The sequence below is a fragment of the Zonotrichia albicollis genome, chromosome 6, assembly GCF_047830755.1.
Source record: "Zonotrichia albicollis isolate bZonAlb1 chromosome 6, bZonAlb1.hap1, whole genome shotgun sequence".
Taxonomy (NCBI): domain Eukaryota; kingdom Metazoa; phylum Chordata; class Aves; order Passeriformes; family Passerellidae; genus Zonotrichia; species Zonotrichia albicollis.
Genome location: NC_133824.1, coordinates 22,466,216 through 22,488,291, shown reverse-complemented (window position 1 = coordinate 22,488,291; position 22,076 = coordinate 22,466,216). Strand labels below are relative to the sequence as shown.

General features: G+C 40.7%; 1 protein-coding gene across 3 annotated transcripts in view; it reads right to left on the bottom strand.

Moving 5' to 3' along the window:
- Positions 1 to 21,473, bottom strand: part of STXBP6 (syntaxin binding protein 6) — a 98,494-nt gene extending 77,021 nt beyond the window's left edge. For 2 of the 3 annotated variants that reach the window (XM_005479875.4, XM_074542762.1), the window contains exon 1: positions 20,589 to 20,733. The gene's annotated coding sequence lies outside the window, so the exon portion shown is untranslated. Of the gene's footprint in view, positions 1 to 20,588; positions 20,734 to 21,296 lie in introns of those variants that run through there. The other variant, XM_074542760.1, reaches the window with a different exon arrangement.
- Positions 21,474 to 22,076: the final 603 nt, after the last annotated feature.

Sequence of the window (22,076 nt, the reverse complement as noted above, 5' to 3'; positions counted from 1 at the left end):
CAAAGGACAGGCAAAGCAATGAGAGGAGAGAGGCACAAGGAAGGAAAGTCAGAACACCTAATCATTGCCTGCACACAGTAATGCAGCAGCAGTAGCCAGCTGGAGTTATTTCTTCTTCAAATAAAAGGTAATTATGCAAGAGACTGCCCAGCTCAGCAGTGGGAAAGAAGACAACATGCATCTGAAAAGCTATACCACTGAATCAAAAACTTTCTGCTTATATGTGTATAGCAAGGGCAGCAAGGACTTCAAAACTGCAGATGGAGATCTTCAGAGGGAGGGCTGCAAAACTTCTGCAGAATGACAGCAGCAGCCTGATTTAAGGATGACCTAAAAAGGCTGTAGCATCTCCCTCAGTCACCACACCTCCTGTAGGCAAGCCTCAATGCACAGGGCCAAAGTAACTGATAATGTTCTTTGAAACACCAGCATCACAAGGACATACATAATCCTGCTGACAAGCTCTGAGCTGAGACTTAGTAGAAAAGAAAAATGATACAAGCAATTCTAGTCTAATAAGAGCACATTAAAAATTGCTTCAGTGACACTGGCAAGAAACCCAAATTAGACAGGAGGCAAAGGAGCTGCCAAGCCTTGCCAGTTCTTCCACTCTAAGTCAAGATAAAAAGATAAGCACTTCAACAACACTATGATAATTAGAGAGACATATACATCCTTTATGTGTCAATAAAAACTCCTGGTTATTCAAATACAATATGCATAATAGTGCTCAAACTACAACTCATCAACATTTATCAACATCCTGGGAGCATAATCCCATTCTAGTAAAATGATAAATAGAGCAGTCCAAAAAGGAGAATTATGCACAAAATGGTCTTGCTCACAGTTAAGAATGGTTCCTGTTCCATATGGGCCACCAGTAGGCAGTCATCTGAATTTAAGAAAGTCTGTAAACTTGAAATTAAAACAGAAAATAAAACCTTGAAACTATAACCACATCTGAACAGAAAGAAAAACAAGTTCAAATAGTTAGCATTGCTATTGTGTACACATAACAAAGGAATTAACACTTAAAATCAGATTTTTGAGCAATTTGTGCAGTGGTTCAAAAAAAAGTAAAAGCAGTTTCACAGATACTAGACGATGTAACTATCAGTAAGAGACGAGGCTACAAGCCTCAATAGTTTAATTCCATTTTTCAAAATGCTGGGTATATAAAATATAAGACTGAAACTTCTCCCTGAACAGTTATGAGAAATTTTGAGGTAATATTTCAAAATAAACCTTGCTGAATTTCAAAGGCTTATTTTCCACAGGATTTTCCACAGGATTGCTCCCTGTTTGGTCAGTGAATATATAAAATGACAAGCACAACTGCCCATTGTAAACAAGCACTCTTATACCCACTTACAGATAAAAAAGGTTCTTTACAGCATTCTCTGTTGCATAAGGAGGCGACGTTTTGAAATTCAAAGCAGAAAATATCAATAAAACCTAAATAAACAGGTACCAATGACAGGCATAATTTCAGTTGAGACTTACTTATAGTAGAACACCAAAAACAATGGATCAGCTTATTTCTGGGGACAGGAGAATGAGGAAGTTTTTGTTCAGAAAGAAGTTTAAACTCTATGGAAACTCAGGAAATAGATTTAAAAAGATCCATTCCCTACTGGGGTAACTCAAACATACATTATTTAGAACTGATATTTCTCTAAGCAGTTAACACCAACTCAAGGTAACCTCCTGTGGGAAACAGTAAAGGTAAGAAGATTTTCAGAAAGCTGGGAAAGCAGGCCTTAGAAACAGAAAGAACAGAGAATTAACTGCAGCTGCAGCTAGTATTAGGTATATAGTAGTATAAAGGTATCTTTTTGCCCCAGGACATGAAATCAGGAAATGTCATTGCTACATCTGTCTAAACCAAAGGAAACTCCCCTTAAGCATACAAGATATAAATAAATGGAACAAGTAATTGCTTGGCCTGTTTTAATATCCTTTAGTCTAACTTACTACTAATGTCATTTATTTATACCTCAGCTGCATCTGCATAATACTTCAAACTCACAAACACTGCCAGGGTGCATAAATGCACTAAAAAGTAGTAATGAAACTAGCAATCTAACATTTCAAAATCAGAAACTACTGTCCCTGTCTTGATGGATAAAATTAGTCAGAACAGCATTAGAAGAAATACAGATTTAAATCTTTGAAATCGAAATTTAAAATGGAAAAAAGTAAGAGCTTTCCATTTAGCACATCATGATTATGTCATTTAGCATTTGAAAGATCAAAAACACCACATATCTGTCCATGCAAAGGATGAGCACTTACTTGGACATTTTGGTTGCAGAATGCACAGCTCATATCTGACAGACGGACACGTCCTGTTTGCGCCATGCTTAATTGTAGCGCTCTGCCAAGCATTCCTCTCTTACCTGAGCATTCCCTGTTACGCACCAGGCTCATGCCTGTGCCTGTGACACATAAGCATGAGGTAACTGCAGGGCTTATGCACAAGATAAAGGTATGCAGCAGACTCATGAATCATGGGTATCCATGCTGGGATTGCTCAGCACTTCTGCAGCAAACCACAGATAGTACAGTGGGCAAAGGATAAATGGGGATCCTGACAATGTTTTAAGATGGACTCCTTGGCATCTGCTGAAGAGATCCTACAGACCCATTAAAGGCAAGGGGCTTGATATAATCTACAAAGAATTTGGAAAATTTGTACCTATTTAAAAGTGGTTTGAAAACTGTCACTTACACTCAAGTTGTCATTTTCACTCAAATAAAAATCCACAATGACAGCCATCAAGCATTCCCAAAGGAGAAGGAAACTAGAAACATAGAGCATATTCATAAAAAGAGGTTAGGTGAAGAAATGAAACCAGTCAAGTCTTTAGTGACAGTTGAAATCAAATTAAAGATTCCAACTCCTATTGAGTTTTCCCTTACAGTTATTAATTTTTTCAAATACAAATTACAAGTCTTTAGGCAGAAAGCTTAATTGCTTGCTTTGTATCAAGCAAGTTCCAGACAGAAACAGACAGTTTTTCTTCTTTTCCAAAATTAGGCTTTGACTGAACAGAATTTCTGGGATGATGAAACATGCTTACCAAGCACTGCCAAAAGTGAAATTCTGTGTAACCTCCTTTTGGTTTCCTTTGAATTACTGCATATGTGAATTAGTTACCTTGAAGAGCAGCAAATTATATTAACTACAAGGCATCCTTAAATAGTATGAAAAAGCAAGGCGCCAGTTACCACGTTCTAACACAATCATACAAAACAAAGAGGTAAATCAATGAGCAGAGAGCACACCTCTTCCTTCAAGCCAGAGCAGCAAAAGATATTATCAACTTCACAGACAAACTGTTACATTTTAGTTGGTCTAATAATAGGAAATGTTCCAAAATACAAAACTAAAAAAAAAAAAACAACAATTGAATGGTCAATCCTAAAGTTATGAGTAGTAACACTGTGTCAAGTACATAAACAGATGCAAACTGAAAGTATACTGAAATGAAACACTAGATTTGAAAACTCACATTCATAAATTCTATCTTTCTGGCCCATACAAGATTCCCTCTTCCCATTTTAGTTCAGAGACAGCACTCCACATACTATAACAGAGGGCTTAACATAGGTTAATCTCCAGTATACCCACTCTATTAATAACCAACAGGGAAAAAAAAGGGAAAAAAAGAAGCAAACCCCTATGCAAAGGTCAGATTTCCAAGCCATTCTCACCTGAGTAGAAGGACAGTATCACAGGGGAAGGTTCCCTTTCTCTTCCTGATCTATTTCAAACTGACCTTTCTTTGATTACCTTCATAAACTTGTTTTGCTAAATTGGAAATATTTACAAACATTGCTGTGCCCACTGGTGGAAAATGGCAGGCAAAAGGATCATCTTTGGTCATTCTGAATCTTGAACATGGAAAACAATGCAGAAAAGAAGATCCAGAAGAGCATCCATTTCTATTTCCATAAAACTATGTACAGTATCTGCACTACCAGTGAAGTCTAGAATTTAGAAAGGCTCATAGTATGTATTAGGCAGCCACCACTGGCATTATGTAAGTTTCAGTGTGACATCAATGTTCTCCTTTTAAAACTCAAACCACTAAACAGGATTGATGCCTACTGACTTGTGGGTTAAAAGAAACTGCTTGCAATGAAGCATTTGGTTGACTTAAGAGATTGCATTTTTAGAAAACAATTTTCTGGCAGTCTCACTGTTGCACATATTAACAGAAGATCTCAGAAATCATATTCTAAAAGAGGAATTGCCACCTCCACCTTAGAAAGGAAAAAAATCATCCCAACTAACTTTATCAATGTAGTCATAATTCTAGTGTCTGGCAGGAACAGTCTGTCTCTTACTGTAATGTTTCCTCTCATTATGTAGTTCAAGAAAAAAAAGTTTGTCTCTATGCTAAATCAGCCCCAATATCCTTTAAAATTATTATGGTAATCCAGGCACATGATTATTTATTCACCACAGTACTACTTTCTGTTCAACACCTGTACTTCAACTCCATCAAGCTATAACTCCTGTCCTGTGCTTACTGTTTTGATATAGTTTTGAGGAATGTCTTGAGCAATTCAAATCTGCAAATTTCATACCACAACCTGAATACACAGAAGTGATAATGAACTTAGCTGGTTACAGGAGATTAAATAACTTCCCTATTTATGGATCTCCAGAGTACATTTTTTGGGGGAGAAGGAGACAGCAGTACTGTGCAGGTGATACAGAAGAAAAGGAATTAGGAGCAAAGTGTTGGATCTGAATGCCATATCTGTGGAATATTATCAATTCTGATCCACACAAGTCAGCTTTTATTAGCTTTAGCCCAAAGAAGACAAAAAAGAAGAAATTACCTACTACCACTTTTTACATAAACTTAGTTTCAGTAAGTGCTTACACTACGTTGTGTCTGATCTTTGAGCCTGTGTCTTCTAGTTCACATATATTGGCAGACTACATTTTGGAGTATTTCAGTCTTGTTTGAAGAACAAGGTTTTGATGAGAGAGAGAGATCTAGGACAGTTTTACAGCTTTAATTAAATGCCCTCATTGTTATTACTTAACAACACGCTTTCAATGACAATAGGAATTATGTCATTTTTCTTACCTTCATTTAAGGAGAGGCAGAAACCTACAACACTGCAACCACACATGACAGAAATCAGTCGTACAATCCCAATATAATTTCAAAATGTGAGTGGAGGGGTGCAGGTGAAAGGCAGAACAACATTCCCAACTTGCTTCAAGTTACCCAAGTTTCATGAACAAATGTGAGTTTACATATTTCAGAGCTTTTAAATCTACACTGAACAGTCTACTTGAAATTAACATGTTATTCCGGCTATTTCTGCTGTAATTGACAATGAAAGAAGATGAATACAATCTTGAATCTTCCCTTCAAGCCCAAGTAATCTTTTTTCATTTGCAATTTGTCAACACCCCAAAGATATTAACCACAGTCTTCAGCCCTATTCCCAGGCTACACTATTGCTGGGACAGAAAACTAGAGAATGTTTTCATACAGTGCTTTCAAACCTAGTGTGGACTCTGAAGTTCTCACAAGAAGGTTACCTCATTCTCTCTTCCCTTGTGCTGCAAAGATGATGCTAACTGCACTTCACACACAGAAAGAACTAGGTCCTTCAAACATCAGCAGGTTTTCTCTGCCTTCTGTTAGGAGAACTCACCCCTCCCAGGATCTTATCTCCCAGTAGTCAGGAGGGTAGTGCAGCTGTATTCACACTGAGGAGATGTGTTCTCAGTGTACCAGTACATTTGGTGACTTTTAAGTTTACTCTAAGACCTGTCAGGTTTCCTAAAATAACGTACATATGTTTGCTGAGCATTCAAATGTGAGCAGTATTCCTTCTAGCTTTTGCAGATCCATTAACTGCTTCAAGGTACGTGATACCCAGTAAGCCCAAGGTACAAACACCAGAGGAAAGGCATAAATGGAGACTCAAATTGCTACTCATCTTATCACCAAAAGTTCCTGCTCTTCTACAGTCAAAGCAGATAGCCTTGTTAAATAAACTAAATAAATCAGATTCAAGATCAAATGCAAATGTTTACTGTCTTTTGTCTTTCCTGCTATACAACAGAACTATTTACCGCTCTGATGCCTTTTCACAACTGTAATAAGAACAATTCAGACCTAGTACTTCCTTGTACACAGCTCTGGCTTCACCAGAAACAATTCCCTCCTCTATTAATTCCTAAAAGGAATTAAAAATAGCTTTACTCAGGGAGTGTAAGCCCTGTTACAATACAGTGGCAAGGCCAGAGAAGTGTGAGAATGTACACTGAAGTCAGAAGGAAAATATTTTTAAGCAAATTTGCATCAACTAGGATTGATTGTTCTAGATTGCTAAAATCTTATCTAGATTATTAATACACTTCTGTGAGTACTGTGATCAATAGTCTTTACTGAAGTGTGCATGGCATTCTACATCTTGTTAAATATCAAGGTTTTGTACATTTTTGCTGGTAGTTTAACACTTATCTTTGAAATCTTCTCCTTTCAATATCAAGCTTTCACACTAATCATGCTGTAACCTGAGTAGGCAACCAATGCAACTAGAGTCTTTTTAACCACCCATACCTATGTGAAATTTGGTGAAGGAATGAAACAGAAGCTAAAAGACAGGCAATCCGAGTATGTAACACCAGAACCATGAGAAAGAAACTTAAGAAAACAAGAAAAGGAAGGGAATCCCTACTGACTTTTATATAAAGTCAAATGTGCAACAATGACAGGACAGACTTAAAAGTTTTCTTCCGAGACAATCAGTAAGTGTCATCCATTCAACAGGGACCCAGAATCCTGTGAGGCACACAAGTATCTTTAAAGTTAATGATGGTCTGTGCTCATTATGTTCAACAACTGGAGAAATCCCTGGGAGAGATCTTCAGGACAGGCAGGTAAAGCCTCACAGATAATTACTTATATTTAAGAGCTCTTTCAGTAGCTTTCCCATTATGTAAGGATTCAGCCATGCATTTTATCATAGATGTTATCACTAATAAAATAAAACACAGTATAAACAAAAGACAAAGGCACATCAACCTCGAATGAACCAAAAATTTCCCACACCTCACAGAGATAAGGCAGATCCGTTTGATTCTGCACACATTCACTTTGCAAATAACATTTTCATCCTTACCCAGTAAGTATCAGCTATCATGTTACCATCACAACAGTTTCTCAGGGTTGCCTATGTAAGTTTCAGTTTTCAAGCAAAATAACCCACCCAGAAACTCAAAGGTCTGAATCTAAGCTTGGTAGATATAAGAAATACTAAAAAGTTGCTTGGGGTTTTTTAATAGTGAGTTTACATACAATGCAGACGTACAGTATACATTTCAGGGGTGATGCTGAGTCACAATATGAACTAACCGCCTTTATTGAGCCTGACAAGTACAGCAAGGCCACCAATGAAACACGCTGTATACAGAGAGGAAGAGAAGTTTCAAAAAAGAGACCCACTAAGCAATATCCTTATTAGGGTATTACTGCACCCTAAATGGAATTTAGATGTGCTTTCTTCTGGTCATTCATCACTAAGGTAGCTGAACTTAGTCTTCCATAAATTCATATACTTCCAAGAGTCCAACAGAACTAATAACTTTTTAAAAAGTGGGATATTATCAGGATTGCAGTGATTAAAAATTTTTACTACTCTTGTCTACATGTTAGAACATTTTCGAAAATGAAAAGAAGAGTCAACTACATTTAAAAGCTAATATCCCAAAATACTTTGGTCAGGGAGAAAAGGAGGGAAGGGGAAGCTTAGGGTTTTGGTTTTTTCTTCAAAAAAAATATTCACACTACTCCATTTGCTGAAAAAAGAAAGAAGCATTTCATTTGCAAAGTACACTTGTATTATAGACTACAAGATCTATTAGTATTTTAGAACCTTCTGTCTCTCCAAGAAAATTTCATACAGAAAGGTTTGCAAGGACAGGCAGCTCCGTAAAAATCAAAATCTATAATAAAGGAGCCATGAATGTAGGCACATAGCACATGGTACAAATATTGTTCTTACAACTTCTTAAAAGGCTTTCATCTAGCTTCTACAAGGATACTAATTTCTCAAAAGCTACATCATTATAAGAGCTGCTTCTAAATCCTCATGAGAAAGATTCTGAAATTAAGAAAGAGAGTGTTAAGTGCATTCTGTGCTTTTATCTACTATGCCTACTGATGTTTTAGTCTTTCTTCAAAGAGCAATCTTTTGTATGGCCATCTGCACAGCAAGTAAAGAAAGCAAGAGATGTTTTCCCAAATAAAGATATCACAAAACTGTGGCTATAGCCTTAAAGCCAGATGCATACTCGGAATTCTTTGCAACTCATTAGTTTTAGTTGCTCGCTCAGCTTGACAATTCTAGCACCATTTGTACTTGAGAGACTATTTTATTACTGTAAGAAAGAACAATTTCATAGGACCCCCAAGAGAACTGAGAGATTTCCATCTGGAATCAAGCAAGGATCTACTGCTAATAAACCTTCCAAAAATGTTTTTGCCTCAGATGTCCATGTGGGCCAAAGACCAAAACAAAAAAACCAAAATATTGTGGTTATGCAGAGATGCAAATTCACCTCTTAAAAAGCAAAGATCTCAGGTACACATACATATGTAATTAATTTAGAAATAATGTAAATTATGTACTAAAGATAACCTTTAACCAGTAATTTTAAAGAAACACAATAGAAAATTCAAAGTATTATATATATATTACCCATACTTAAAGTGCTCAGACATTTTAGAACAATGAAAAATGCCAGCCAAAAGTGGAAGCAGCCCTTCAGTGTCCTGCACCCTGTAATACAGATAATCCTACACTGAAATCAATTGCTCCATTCAATGAAAGATTAAAAGATAACAGATGCATTTCTCTTGTGTTTGAATGTACATTACTCACATTTTAAGCTTAATTAAATACGGAATACTCTGCACATAATAAAGTATATTAGACTTGCCAGCACCATACCGAGGCAAACAACCACCCACAATTTCAAATTTGTCTTTTTCTTTTCAGTGACCCTTCAGCACTGGCAAAGCATTGGCTTCTTTTGTTCTACAACAGAATAAGAAGCAACCATTTAATTACATATCTAACATAATTCCAGGTCTTTCCTTATTCTATCTACATTTCTTCAGACTTTTCATTTTAAGATGTTCAGAAACAAGTCACCCAGCTCTGCTAAGTTAAAAGCATTTATTCCTAACACCTATTATTTACTCAATGTGTGTGGAATATTTCACATGCTGTCACAGAGTGCAGTAACATACCTGGAAAGATCCAGAACATACCACAGTGGCATTTGTAGAACACTTACCTTTCACCCCTTATCATCAATAACTTTGTTGTTTCATTTAAAGTATGCAACTCAGAAGAAACATTGTGAAAGGGGAGTAGAATTGCAAGTGGAGGGAAATGGAAACTACAAACTAAGTCACAAAACTGCAGAACTATGGAATGGCTTGGGTTGGAAGGGACTTAAAGGTTATCCAGTTCCAGCACACAAGGCTGGCTCATGTGCAGCCTCTCAGGCAGCAGCACCCCCAAGTCCCTCTGGGCAGGGCTGCTCTGGGGCTGCTCATCCCCAGCCTGTGCTGAGACTGGGGCTTGCCCCAACCCAGGAGCAGCACCAGCACCTGGTCTTGTTAGAACTCCTAAGATTCCCATGGGCACAGTTCCTGAGGTTGTTCAGGTCGCTCTACATGGCATCCCATCCTTCAGGTGTGTCAACCACATCACTCAGCCTGGTGTCACCTGCAAACTTGCTGAGGGCACACTCAATCCCTGTCTATATCAACGAAGAATATACTATAAAACACACTTTACAGATCCCTAGGGAACACCACTTGTCACTGATGTCCCTTGTCCCTGAGCAGTTGACTACTGCCCTCTGGATGTGATCATCCAACCAATTTCTTATCCATTTAACAGTCCACCCAGCAAATCCTTCTCTCTCCAGTTTAAAGAGACGGATGTTGGGAAGGACCATGTCCAAGGTCCAGATAAATGACATCTATAGCTTCCCTTGTCCACTGATGGAGTCACTCCAACATAGAAGGCCACTTGATCAGGCAGGACTGCCCTGGGTGAAGTCATGCTGGCTATCTCAAGTCACCTGCCTGTCCTCAATGTGCCCTAGCATGGCTTCTAGGAGCATCTGTTCCATGACCTCCTCAGGCACAGAGGTGAGGTTGGCAAGTTGGTAGCTTTCAGGATCCTCCTTTCTATCCCTTTTCAAGATGGGCAAAATTCTTCCCCTTTTCCAGTCATGTGGGTCACATCTTACTCTTCCCAAAGTTACCTTGTTTCTAAGATAAACTAGAAAAAGGGTAATTATTTAAATGAAGAAGTAAGAACATGAAGAAAGGTGAGAACTCACCTATAAATAGAGGAAATCAATCTCTAGTCAACATTCTTTGACTAAAGATGCCAAAGTTAATGTTTAAACTGACACATGACAGGGAAATACACACCTATTAAGGCCCTTAAGAAATCCCTAGGGACTGCTAAATGAGGTTTGAAAGAGAACAGTCCCATGATTAAAATAATGTACAAAGGATGCTAAGATAAAAAATAGTGAGAAATGAAGAAAAAACAGACAAAATTATAAAGGCAGAAAACGAAGAGTGACATTAGAAGGAGATTAGACACAGCTGAGACCATGTTACAGGAATAATCCTCATCCATGGAAGCCAGCTGAACCAGTGCTACTGGTTCATTAATCAGATAAATACCTCCCATAGCTCCCACACCTCAGAAGACAACTCATTGCACCTCTCTGTGTTTCAGTGGTGCTGAACTCTCATTTCCTCCCATCTCAGACATGTTTCTAGGGGAATTGCTGCATTTCCTGGGAGTCCTCTAATATCTCTTTTCTATTTTCAGGAAATTTTATTCAGCATAACATACTACAATACAGTATATCACAGTCTGGATTCCACTTTTCTGAACCCCTGACAACCCCTCCTCAGCATAGCTCACCGAGTGAAATGAAAAGCACTTTCCTCTTACTGCAAGCTAAATTATGTATTTACCCCTCGATCAGAAAAGCAAGGTTCCCTTTTAGTCATAACAGACATCAATTGTCAACCTCACCTCATGCCACCCTTTTGAAAATGGAGGGAGGAGAAATGTTTAAATGAAAAGGCAAAAGTAAGTATGAGCGCTCATGTCAAAGCTGGGAACATCCTGAAGTTCAGATAAGCCTGTGCTGTACGAACATGAAATAAATCCACACAGTGGGGGGAACATAGAGAAAAACAACCTGGGATTTACTGCTTTGTCACCAGCAGGAAGTGAGAAAATGCTCACAGCCATCAAACCAGCTCCCTACGAAACATCCAGACACTATACCTTCACAAGGGTGGCTTTTATTGCTCCACCTGTGAAAATTCACTTCCTTCTGTGCACAGACATGCACAGACTATGTGTGGGGTACATGCACAAACTATGTCAGACACAGAGGAAGACACAACAGATGCACCATGAAAGAGACAGAAAAACAGTCCATATACATCACTGCCTGTTTTACTCTAAAAACCTAAGTAACACGTTTGTTATAAGTGGGAAAGGGAAGATGTTTTTGTTATATATTGGGCAAGATTCTCCATGTGATGAATTCACAAATTTTAAGAGGCCTTCAAATGCACACAGAGTTGATTACAAATTTCTTACTGAATTGCTTAAAAGATAAAGTCTGATACACTGATAATCTATAAAAACAGAACTAGAAAGATGTCTTATCACAGTTTTACTACAGATATCACCTTGAACAACTCATTTACGATCATTTCCTTCTGCAGAAAATGAGGGGTCACCACACCCAGCTCATGAATGTATGGGAGAGTTTGGCATCTGCTAAGCACTTAGGGGACCATCAGGTCAGTGTTACAGAGCTGCACAAATGAATTCTTCAGCTTAATCACTGCTCAGAGAGAGCTGGAAGGAAGCCTCACTTAGCACCCCGAAGTGGTACCTGGGTTACTGTCAAAGACAATCCATTCCTGCACTTTCCACTGTAACCAAATAGAAGAGAAAAAGCAAGAACAAAACTGCACATTTAGCTTTAGAATTAACACCAAGCCTACTTTCACACACAAAACCAGTCAGTATTACCAAGTTAAGATTTGAAGACATCAGCTATTACTGTCTGAAACAAGCAACTAATCACAAGCTATGTCAGCATCTTGACTATATCCTGCTTCACAAGTTTCCACAGGGAACAAACATGAAATTAAGTGTCTGATACTTCTGGAGAATTCTCAGTTTTCTTTACCCAAACATCCAGAAAACTAAACCAGCTCCCTAATAAACTAGTGGAGAGGAACAGAAAGCAGAGTTACAAACGTGGTCTTATCAGCCCCTTAAGAGGAATGCAGAAGCACTGTTATTGCACTCCAAGGACAACAGGATCAAGCCTTGCCTCAGCCCAGACCTGCCCACTCTCACAAATAAGCAATCATTTCTACAAGAATGATGAGAAGATTTATACAGAAGTAACTAGGAGTAGAACTGGACCCACAGGCATCTGGAACCATCATAAGCCCTTATACTCCCACTCCAAAACACTGTTGTATCTTTCACAATAAACACCACTGAAAGAAAAAGACGGGCAGTTTAATGCACTGTTGTTTTACATGACATGACTAAATCCAGCCAATTTCTTAGCTTACAGAGCTTATCCTTGAATTTGCCTTTTTTGGAGGTTGAAATGCATAATGTTTGCCCCCTAAAAAAATTAGAAGTTACTGAAGTCTAATATTTTTTAATTGCAGATTTCTTGTCCCCTAAAATGAAACACTGTTTAGCAACCAAACAGAACCTGAAACTAGTCTTTTATGTAATCTCACAAAGACCTGAAGGTGCCCTATACATGGCTCCTATCTACTAAATTCCTTTATCGAGGTATAGGCACACTGGTTTCTTAATCCTTTAAAGGCTGTCACATTAGCCTTTGGTCAGATAAGGGCTCTGAGTTAAAATATCATGTTGGACACAAGGAATTTACTTTTAAGACACTAAATGCCATATTTCAGATCCCATCAAATCATTAAAGTAAGTTAGAGGTCCTAAGTCCTGGAAAATTTCACAGATAATCAGTTAGCTTACCTTCCCAAAGTGTTCTCAAGAGACACCCCCAAGCATCTGCTTTCCTGGGCTGGGGACAAGAACCACCCACAATTCAGGATGACCTTGGCAAACTGGGGCGAACAGGGACAGTGGCGTGTCAAGATGTGTAAATGAGGTGGAACCCAACAGACACAGCTACCTTCAGCTAACACAGCAGTGACAAAATTGTATTGCCTTACTCCCAACGCACATAAAAACTATTTCTTCTGTTCATGCTTTTTAATACTGCTTACTGAAGTAATGTCATTACTATTTTGTGAAACACTACAATGCTGTGATTCATGCCCCCAAGGCTTTCAGCTCCTTCCACTGACTTGACAGGAAATGTGGACACCTCAGGTCAGAAGACAATCAGGTGCCTAAGTAGACAGCATTAACTTACAAGTCAATGCAGAACTGACATAAAAGAGACTCATTTTAAGCCCAGACTCAGTCAAAAACACAATCTGTGTCTAATTAACAACTCTGCAAGGTACAACTGATCACCTATGGCAAATACTTAATCTTGTATTTGGATATTTAAACAATAGTTTATACACTGTAACTGCATCTCAGCATCTATGGAACACATTACCCAGCCCTATAGTTACACACTAAGGAACATCTGAAGCCTTACTAAATACACAGGAAACAGAAACATTAAAGAAACTCTGTGGGACAAAGCTTGCCTACCTGCTCTGTTCAAGTCCCAGTGAAGTCAGCTACAGCCTTTAGCTTCCACAGGAGTTAAATTAAATCAGAATCTTCAAACAAACACTTCCATTGTGAATTACGGTATGTATGTTTCAGGCTCTGGTAAACTGAAAGTGATCCAAATACCCTAACTTAGAGCAAATGCAGTCTGATGTTATAGCCAAACTAGTCAATTGCCCAGAAAAAGAAACATGAAAACATGTAAAGATTCAGTCTTGGTTACATTTTTCAAATACAGATCATACGTTACCAATGATGTGGGAAGCATCCAGCACCTCATATGCTGTTGAATCATTCTTTGCTCCTCTGACAGTCACTTCTGAACAGCCGAAAATGCACACAGGCTACAGTAAAACCAATGTTTTAAATAAATAATTGACACATTAATTTTCTTAAGTTGTGAGTTTTACTAAAATCAGTCAAGAATAATGTTTTTTCAAAGAACATATTGAAAGTGCGTTCATACTGAAACTGAAATTCTGTACTGATTGAGACAAAAATTAATAGCTTGGGCACAATGTAAGATGATTCTTAAAAGGTCCTCATTTAAGGTTCAAAAAAATGTAAGTTAGGAAAATTTCACTTCCAGTAACCAACAACTCCATTCCATCTGTGAATGTGCCTCCGACTTCACTCAGCTGTCTGCTTACAAAACAGTCATCGTTGTTTGATATCCCCTCATACTAGTGAACCTTTGTATTTACAAGCTGCAACTTCCTTTCTATGTCTTGCAAAACAAATCATGGAGCATCCTGAGTTGGAATGAGTTGGGCCCTCAAAGATCATGAAGTCAAACTCCTGGCCTTGCACAGACAAGCCCAAGAATCACACCATGGGCCTGAGAGCACTGTCCAAAAAAAGCTAAGCTTAACACAGTTCTTCTCCTAAAAGAGTGTGGCATAATGAAACTGTAAAAAGAAACTTCCAGAGGTCCCATCCAAACCCAGCTGTTCTACGGTTCTGTGATCTTCTGGGGGGTTTTTGTTTTTTAAAGTCAGACTGCTTCTTTAAGGCAACCCCTTCAGCATGGATCTAGATTTTAAAATGACAAAACTTGTAAATTTGGAGTTTAAGCACCCACCTTTAAATGTGTCCTTAAGACACTAAGGGCACCTGAATACAAGTTTTTTGGCCCTTTCCTGTGGAAAGACACCAGACACTTTTTTGTCCCTCTGAATCTTGTAACTTTCATGCAATGAAAAACGTGGCAAAGGCCCAGGTGCAGAGCCCACCTGCAGTGGATGCCTACCAGCAAGGAGCTGGTGGCTAGCAGGAAGGCAGAAAGAAGCCCCTTTGCATTGGCACACGTGAGCAGAGCACATCTCTGAGCACCCATCCTTTCCCCACGCTGCCTGAAAGCCTAAGGCCCCAGCATGGCATCCCACAGACTGACAAGTGCTTGCTGTTAGAGGGTAGAGTTGATTGAACAAACTGCCACTTCAAAAAACTATTTGCCATGTTTATATGTAAGTCACAGAGGTGCTTACAGACTAGTCACTAAGCTCTGGGTATATCAAAGCACTTGGACACTTTATTACATTGTCAGGAACCTGCTGTACAAGCTCAAGGAAATAAATTAACTAACAGGAACTCACTGTGTAATTCCAATGTGTCAATAACTGATCATATTCTTTCCTTCTTTCTTTCCATATATGATTAACAATGTTGAACTGACCATTGTGTAGCTTTAAATGAATAGAGAAAGTTGATATGCTCATATAATGGCCCATTAAAGGCAAACAATTCAAGAGGAAGCTCATGAACATCCTAGAATTTCTATTAATTACCAAGAGGGAGTTTTCCAAGTGTATACTGCATATGGCCAGTTGTTTGCTCTTCCCCTCCTCCTAAATACACTAGCAAGTGGAAAGGTTGGAAAAATATTAGACTGCATCTCAATTTTGCACCTCAACAACCCTGAAGAAAACCTATAAGTAAAGTTAAGGAATTACTGTTTTGGCTCTCCAAGCAAGTATTCACAAGATACAAAGAGTGTTTTCTAAAACAGCCTGCAAACATAGCACAGAATCCCTGTGAAAAGGAGACCCAAAAACAAAATGTGTAGATAAAAAACTTGTTGGCCAGCACAGTTGGCAAGAAGAAATAAGTATTTCTTTTTTGCAGATGAATTGCAGGCAAGCACCAAATTCTACAGAAGTTACAGTTCCAGTTTTATCTCATGGTGATGCATCAAGAAAAAGGAATTGTTTCCACAGCAGCAGAATCTTAATAATTTAACCATGGCTTAAGTAGGAGTATGTTAATTTCTTATATTGAAATCTACTCCAAAACAAGTTTATTTATTACTGTTATACATTTAATTGCACTGTTTTATGCACAGACAAGAAAAACTCAACCTACCCAGAAACCTGTTTTCCAAAGTCTCTCCATACTAAGTGTTTCATACAGATAGACACAATCTGGAGGTTTGCCCTATTATTAACAGATCTGTCTGTAATTGCACAGTGTCCCACACTACTTAGAAACTTCACATATATAAAAAACACGTGCAATCTCTAAGAAGAGATAATGAAGTGAAAGTGCCTGAAGTTTAAAACAACACAAGACAGTAAAGGCAGAAAAAAAAAAAAAAGATTCCTGGAGCTGGCACCATTCTCATGTCTACAGCAAGACTAGAACCAAGTTAAAAGGGCAAAAAAACCCCCAAGTTCACCTTTTAGTGCTGGACTTTAATCTGCAGTTCATGACTGTAAAAACCTTCAGTAACTTGGATTCACAGCCACTGGTAAGAATTGTGCACCACTGAGCAACCTTGAACTCCCACAATGCTCCTGTTTCGCTGAGGAAATCAAAATGCTACAGAAGTGTCTGCTTTTTTTCCCCTTGGGGCTGTTGACAGTAGATTAGCACTGTTATCTACATATAAAAGTCTGAAACTGAACAACACACACATAGAGAAACCTGGGTCCTCCAACCACCAGAAATCCAATAGAAGTGCCGTCTTGTAAAGAACACAGGAACATTACAGTCCAAACTGCTCCCAGACCTGCAGCGCTTCAGCACAGCAGGAATCCTTTCCCAAAACTATCTGCAAAGAAAAATGATGAAAGGGAAAGAAGGAATATGTAATGTATCAGGCTAACTCATAGTCATGCAATCCCATTTACAAAGGAATATTTTATACTTATGACAAAAAAAGAAGCCCCACAGCACTGTCTGTGTCAAAAACCTCAGGTGAAGAGGACGTCTGCCTAAGCTTAATATGGAAAAAAAGGCAGCTTAATGTCCAACCATGAGCTCTAGAGCACCACAATGAACAACACATGCCAGAAGCCAACTGGGCCTCCAACAAATGTATACTGCAAAAGAAAATGGACTGCTGGGAAAAGATTTTTCAGGATGGAAGAGGATACTGGCAATTTTGAAAGAGTTTGAATTCAATGATTTTGTTAAATGGTCTGATATCTTTTTGGCCCTCACTTACCCAGTGAATATATTTCATGAGTCCATTTCTGCTATATACAGCTTCAGAAATGCATTTGCTTTTGAAAGAAAAATCATCATTCCTTTCTGTGATAGCAGGTTACCCAGAGGAGGAAAAAAAGTAGTAAGAGGCAATGTCCTTCCTCCCACTTCCCTAAAACTACTTTCTCCCTGCACACTACAGCCTAAATGTTCTATGACATCATTTAGGCAGGAAAACCAATAGTCCCTTCTCTTGTTAAGATAGTTCTTTGTTTTGAATTACTATTACTATTTTCTTCTCCTTTTCTCCAAGCTTAAGAAATTTGTTGGGGATAAGATTAAAGATCTGTATAACCAAGGAATGCTACACAACAAAAAACCGTAAACAAACACACAATGATTATTAGAACTGATAAAATACTAGATACATCCTAGTTTGCATTTCCTGACTCAGAACAAGAAACAAGCAAACCAAAAGCCTAAATATAAACATGCTTCTATACAGTTAAAGCAGCACTAACTGCTGCAGTCATATGCAAAAGTGTACTAATGAATTCACTGGCATGTCTGGATACAATACAAATTAATGTCAAGGCTTTTTATTTCATCCATTTTTCAAATCCCCAGCATCACCAGATCACCAACCCAGAACTAGGAAAATTAAGTGTTCCCCTGAAGGACTTGATTTTTCTCTGCACACATTTTTCCTGCTTGGTTAAAACCAGAAGACAAGTTTGTCTTACCACCACAATATCCGAACACCTGTGATTAAAACACTGTTGTACAACCTTGGCAATGTTAGCTTACCAGCTGGACACTGGAAATAGACATTAAGTTACAATGAAAGAAGAAAGAACAAATGCACTATTACTTAGACAGCATGCTTCTCCCCAAAGGAAACTAACAGCTACTATTTTGCAGAGCTGGCATTTCATAGAATTTTATTCATTATAAAACAGAAGATATCCCATATAGTCTTATAAGCTGCATTTTTAAATTTTTTTTTTAATTTTCAAAAATGTATGCTTTAATCTAGTAACAACATTACAAACACAAGAAGTACCTATTGATGAATTTATCTTACTTAAGAAGTGAACTTCTAGTAAAAGAAACCTTAAATAGTACAAAGAAAGAATATTCAACTAGTACAAAAAAAAAAAAAAAACCTTCAGACTGAGGACTTTATAAATGGATTATATTATTTTCACTGTCCAAACATCCCACATCCACACAGGACTGAAGTGATCTCAACACAAATCTCAAAGGAAAAAAAACATAAAGTACCTCTTTGACCTTTCTATAGCTCATAACACAATGTTATCATCACACTTCCCTGACTTTACATGTTCCTATCCAGACCATGTCTAGGAGACACTCAGAAACTGGAGAATAAATGAAATAGAGATGAGAAATCAACATGTGCAAGTTAACAGAAATCTCAGTCACCAAGAAAACACTTACTCAAGGGAAAGATACCCCTTACTTTCCATTGCACAATTCTTCACAACCTTTTATTTCTACCTGGAAATTCCTTCACCTGAGGAAGCTATCACAAAATGGTGATTGGGCTAACTTCCAAAATAGTGCTTTCACTCTACACTCAAAATGTTACAATACATTTTATTTTCACTGTTTTACCTCAGCGTATTTTTAAAGGTGCCATGCAACTTTTAAGGAATAGTCCTAAAAAAAATCAACAGTAATAGATGGGAAATTAAGGTAGCATGACTACAATGTTACTGCATTTCCTCAAGCAGAAAGGCCTTAAACATTTCACTGAAAGTGACTTTTCAAGTATTTACCAAGCAGAGCAAGATCAGCCCCATGGGGGACATTCTTCCTAAGGGCAAGAAGCTGTAAATTCCTATTCACAGAGCATGGGGAAAAAAAATAAAACAAAGCCCAACACCCCATTATGATTACTTGCACTCAAACTACCACAAGTATTCTGTGTTATGTTTTGAGTTCTTAGAGCCTCATTAAAAAAACTTACTAGAATTACAGAAAAAATCAGAGGTAAAGTGTGCTTGGAAACTATAGATGTGAAAAAGAAACCCCTGGGTTGCTAACACAATGCATCACCAGCAAGATACAACTTCCCTGCCCTCTGCTTACTCCTCCCTTACAAGAGATGACACGTTACAGACCTCCCCTACGGTTAGTCACTGCAGCACTGATTAGATGTCATAATCAAAAGAAAATCAAGATACCTTATCGTCCTCTTCCAGTATTTTAGGCTGGAAAAGGTCCTGTCTGCCTCAGTAACGTTAAGCAGAGTCGCCAGATGATCCCCATCACATGAGCAACAATTCTTAAAACTCTGAAGAGAGGTGTCATGGGTCTGTGGAGCCCGTTCAAGCAATGAAAAGCAGCAACACTAGCTCTGACTCACAAAAGGAAAACAGCCAAGTTGAAGACATCCTAAGACAGCTTATATTTAGAGAAAGATAGAGGGATTTGCAAAGTGATGCAATTCCTTAAACATAAGCTCCTCTGTTTGACAGGGGGCAAAATATGATGAAAAAAGAATAACACATTTCTCTAAATAATGGTAAATATTTCCTTGAACTTCAGATTTCATCAGCTGTGGATTATCCATCACAAGTGGGTAAAGACTACACCTACTGTAAATTTTACTTTTTTCCATTAGCAAAGCTGGCTCAAACAGAAAGCGGGAAGATGGTGGTGGTCGGTCCACTGGACTGACAAGGCTGCACTTGAAACATCGTCTTGGAAGGGGAGGAGTGCATCAGCTTAACATTTACTGGCTGGTTCTGTGCTGCTCTTCATCACCCGCAGAGCCTCCCGAGGACGGTCGACAGGGACCGACCACCGCCGGGCTGCAGCAGCGGCTCCAGGCAGACTTCGGGGCCGGTGTCGGAGCACAGCCTCCCGTGCCGGGGCTGCAGGGCCGGGCCGCCCCGCTCCCGCAGCCTCCGACGGCGAGGGCTGAAGGGCTGCGCTGCCGGACGCTCCGCCCGCCTCGCCCCAGCCGCGCCGCGGACGGTGCTCGGCGGAGCCCCGCGGCCCCCGGAACGGCCGCCTCGCCCCGGGGTGCACGCCCGGCTGCCTCGGCCCGGCACCCCCGGCGCGCCCAGGCGGTCCCGGCGCTGTGCCGGGGCGGGGGACGCCGCCGCGGAGTTGATCACTAACTCGCCGGCCCGCTCCCTCCGAGAGCTCCGCCCGCGGGCGCCGCGCAGCCGGCAGCCCCAACGGGGCGAGCGCGGCGCGCCACCGAGGGAGCCGACGGGCACATCGCCCACCCCACGGCCACCGCGACCCGCAGCGCGGCGCCGGCCCCCCTCCACACCCACCTTTCCGCAGGCTCGGCTTGACTCCTTTCTCTTCTCTTCTCTGCCCTCCCCGCCGCAGCGCCGTGTGCGGTGCGCGGAGACCCGCGCGGAGCGGAGCCCGGTGCGCTCCCCCGCCCTGCCCTGCCGTGCCCCGCGGCGGCGGCCGCGCTGCCAGCGCCGAGGCGTGAGGGCGGCCCCACGTGCGCCGGCTGCGCCAATCGGGGCTGCCCGCGGGCCGCCCACCGCCCCCGCCGCCACCGTCCCGGGCCGCCCGCGAACCGGCGGCGTGGCGCGGCGGGGCGGGCGGGATGCTGGGGAGAAGCGGTGGCTGCGCGGGCAGGAAGCTGGCTTGGGAGGCAGGAGGAAATAAGCGCGTTGGAACGGAGTTTGGGAGCGCTGAAGGGAGGGAACCCCAAACGCTGCTGCTCGGGGGCTGCGCGCCGCCTCCGCGCCCGCGGGGCCGCCGTGGGGCCGGGCTGGCGGCAGCGCCGCTCCGCGAGAGCGCTCCGCAGGACAGGCGTGCGCCCGCCGCGGCCGGGAGGGCTCCCGCGGGCCGGGTTCCGCCGCGGCCGGAGTCCCGCCGGAGCCGCTGGGACAGGCGGAGGAGCCCGGCGCCGGAATTGAGAGTTTAGACGGGCAGACCTCCAAAATGAACGTGTAAAGCGCCCTTTCAGCTCTCTGGCGAGTTTTGCAGCGCTAAACGCGCTGGAAACAGACACGCGTTCTCACCTTGGCACAGAAAGCCCGCGGGGCGGGAGTCGGGCTCGGCTCTTCCCAGCGGCCCGCCGAGATCTCGGGAGCGGTCAGGTGTGCGATCGCTGCCAGGCCCCCAGCGACGTTCCTGGAAGGCATTGTCTCCCGCTAAAGCGTCACACGAATCACAGCGGGCTGTTCCTCCACGCTCGGAGGATAAGGCTGGAAACAAATGCTGCTATTGTATTTCTACATTGGGTGTCAGTGACGTGTCCAGATCCTGGGCCACACGCATTGCTGTGTGTCCACTGTGGCAATGCTGGGAATGTAATGCTTGGAAATAATGAGCCAGTTAGTTAGAAAATAAACATTCACAACACTGCAAAATATTTTTGTACTTTATTTTACAATGTTTAACGCTGAGTTTTTGTATGATTGTCAATGTGAATTGTAGTTGGTACAACTTCCGTTAGTGAATAGAAATGTAAGCGGACTGTTTCCTCAGGGGGTGTGTGTATTTTGATCCTGTCATTTAATCTAATGGTTGTTGATGCTACATAGTGGCAGTTCCCTACAGCCTCAGTTTTTCAGACCATTACACTCACTTGTACTGCTGTTCCTTTAGATCTCTCTTAGAAATGCTGTGAAATCCATTCAGTGACTCATATTAATTCCAATAAATTTTGCATGGATATAACGGAAATAGGTCAATCTACTTTTGTAGGCAACAGCCTCCTGCAAATGTCTTCCTGTTTTATGTATTAGAAGTTCAACCTCCAGTGGCTTTCAGCTGCCCCTCTGTATTGAAACCAATTT